Source organism: Cebus imitator, unplaced genomic scaffold, assembly GCF_001604975.1.
Source record: "Cebus imitator isolate Cc_AM_T3 unplaced genomic scaffold, Cebus_imitator-1.0 Scaffold173, whole genome shotgun sequence".
Lineage (NCBI taxonomy): Eukaryota > Metazoa > Chordata > Mammalia > Primates > Cebidae > Cebus > Cebus imitator.
In genome coordinates, this window is record NW_016107488.1 from 1,640,674 (window position 1) to 1,644,236 (window position 3,563).

The following is a 3,563-nucleotide window of genomic DNA, read 5'->3' on the forward strand; positions in this document are numbered from 1 at the left end:
CTGGTCATTAGAGAAATGCAAATCAAAACTACATTGAGATACCATCTCATGCTAGTTAGAATGGTGATCATTAAAAAATCTGGAGACAACAGATGCTGGAGAGGATGTGAAGAAACAGGAACACTTTTACACTGTTGGTGGGAGTGTAAATTAGTTCAACCATTGCGGAAGACAGTGTGGCAATTCCTCAAGGACCTAGAAATAGAAATTCCATTTGACCCAGCAATCCATTACTGGGTATATATCCAACAGATTATAAATCATGCTATTACAAAGACACATACATATGTATGTTCACTGAGGCACTATTTACAATAGCAAAGACCTTAAACCAACCCAAATGCCCACTGACGATAGACTGGACAAGGAAAATATGACACATATACACCATGGAATACTATGCAGCCATAAAAAACAATAAGTTTGTGTCCCTTTTAGGGACATGGATGAATTTGGAAACCATCATTCTCACCAAACTGAAACAAGAACGGAAAATCAAACACTGCATGTTTTCACTCTTAGGTTGGTGTTGAACAATGAGAACACATGGACACAGGGAGGGGAGCATCACACACATTGCAGGGGAATAGGGGAGGGACAGCAGGGTGTAGGGAGGTTGGGGAGGGATAACATGGGGAGAAATGCCAGATATATGTGACAGGTTTATGGAGGCAGCAAACCACATTGCCATGTAGGTACCTATGCAACAATCCTTCATGTTCTGCACATGTACCCCAGAACCTAAAGTGCAATAAAATATATATACATATTACATATATATACACACACATGAAGTGCTTAGGTCTGTGCTTGGTACATAATAAGACTATATCATGTGTTTATGGTTTCTTATATAAGTCACTAGTATGGAGAGAGTTAAAATATCAAATTGAGGGTAAGCAAAGGGAAAATTTCAGAGCTAATTGGAAGCTAGACATAAATGCATCATCAGAATCTCAATTCCTCCATTAAGAGTCTTATAAATGAATGAAATCAATAATGTGGAATTGTTGGTCAAAAGCCTGATCCATTGTTAGGCTCTTAGAACCCAGCAGAAAACCTTATCTTTTGTTTGGACAGGACTCACAAGCCACAAGGCAATAGTCATAAAATGACTTCTGTAGACATTCATTTTCAGATAGCATTGTGTTGTGTTTACTAGTAGAATTTTTATAGGATATAGGATTTTTTTTATTGATCTCCTTTTTGAGTATTTGAGATATCTCACTTTGCTTTCTTAAATACAGATGATATTCGCTATTCTTTCAGAGACTTTTGAAAATTAAAATAGAAATGTAAACAAAGCTTCTGAAATCTAATTCCTTCAGCTGTAGTTATTTTATTCTGACAATCATCTCTATCAGTGGTTAAAAGCAAAATTTCTGAAGTCAGATTTTTTAGGTTTAACTCTCTGCTCCACTTACTCAAACAAGTGGAGGTATGACCTTAGGCTGATTGCTAAATTCTGTCTTAGTTCTCTTAACTGTGAAATAAGAGTAATAACAGTATCTGCTTCATAGGGCCATTATGGGGATTACATGAGGTAATCACATATAGCTCTTAGAAAAGGGCCTGGCACAGTTTAAGTGATCAAATTGTTAATTATTATTGTTCTTTCTTTAAAATGAAAATACTCTAATATAGCTTCACACCAACTGTTGATTTGAAAAGGTAGAGGCAGCTTGTTAATGAAACATAAATTTAGTCATTTTGTTGTTATTATTTAACTATGTGTTTTAGACAAGAAGAGAGATGTACTTATCTTCCCTTTCAGGGTGACTGTCTAAATATATAATTTAGATCTACAAAATATTTCCAAAATATTTCTAAAAATACCTGAAGGGGTTAACTCTGGGCATTAAGATTACAAGAGGTTTAATGGCAAAGAAATTAGCTTTCTCAAAAAAAGTTCTATATTTAGTTATTTGATGGCAATGAAATTTCCATTTTTAATTTAGTTAACTGAGTGTGTGTGTGTGTGTGTGTGTGTGTGTGTGTGTGTAAAACCTAGCCAAGTGTGCCTTGGATAATGGTATGGATTCAGTTTCTGCTCTTTCATTGAACTATTTCTACATTGCCCTGTAATCCACCATTCAGACTTGTGGGCCCTGGATTAGTCAAGGTAATTTCCTGGTTTCAATGTTACAGCTGATAGATCGTTAGTATGGAGTTCTCCATTTGTGATTGCACAAATTTCAGTCTAAACTGCAGAGTTTCAGCAGTTGTTCTTCTGAGGCTGCTATGAGTCTACAGATCACAACTGTTACTGTGCAAAGCTTGGCCACTTACTAGCCTTGTGTACTTGGGCAAGTCCCTCTCCATCCCTTACCACTAAAATAAGTGTAATAATAGCACTTAGCTTATAAGGACGGAAAAAATAAATATTTATAAAATCTTTAGAACATTACTGGGCACATAGGAGGTGCTATGGTTTGAATATATCCTCTCCAAATTTCAAGTATTGATGCTGTATGGCCAATGTGATGTTATTAAGAGACAGGGCCTTTAAGAGGTGATTAGGTCATGAGGACTACTCCCTTGTGAATAGGATTAAGGTCCTTATGAAAGAACCTTCCTACAGAATTTTGCCCTTTTTTTTTTCCATTTTCTGTTCTCCTGTTACAAGGATGCAACAAGAAGGTCCTCACCAAATGCCAAATTCCAGTGCCTTGCTGTTGGACTTTCCAGTACTCACAACTGTGAGAAATTAATTTCTAATGTTTAAAATTGTCTAGTCTGTTGTATTTTGTTGTACTAGCCCAAGTGGACTACGACAGTAAGCCTCATAGTAATATCTGTGAATTCAAATGACACAAAACAAAGATAGATACAGTACAGACCCTAAGCATTTGATGGCAGGAAAGTGACTGTGAGTCTTCCCAGTTTGGGGATAATTTTAGTTCTTTGGATCTGTAAGGTATTGAACTAGTAAGATTACATGGTAGAAAGATCTGTACTCGTTGATTAAAGGGGCATAAAAGTGACCTTAACCTACATTTATAGGAAAGTCGACTCTGAGCTGCTTGCATAGCCAGAATAAACATCTAAGATTTGATGTAGATAGTGTTCTAAAGGAAGTGGTCCTACGTATTTTCAGGGCAAAAAGTCAACACAATGCCAGGGATTATAAGAAAGGAGTCAGAAACAAAACAAAAGACCTGGAGAAGTGTTCTGGAAATGCAATTAGAAGATTCGTGTTTGTCTAAGCTCTAATGTCATGACCCTGGGAAAATTGTTCAACCTCATTGAGTCTCAGTTGCCTCATTTGCAAAACATGTGCATTTTAGTACATATTGTAAGATTGTTGTGAGGATTGCAGGAGTTTGGGAGTTTGGGAGTTTGTGTACTGTGTTCATTGTATACTGCGCTAATATACTGTTGCTATTATTCTTATTGCTGATGAGGTTCCTATATTACTATTTTATAGAACCATGATGGTTCATTTTCTCAAATTCTTAGTGTACTGTGATAAACTTAGGGTAAACTTAAACTAAAATACTGAAAGTATTGCATATTCCCACTACTACTGAGGAGAAGGGAAAGGCCTTGCCTTTTTCTACTGC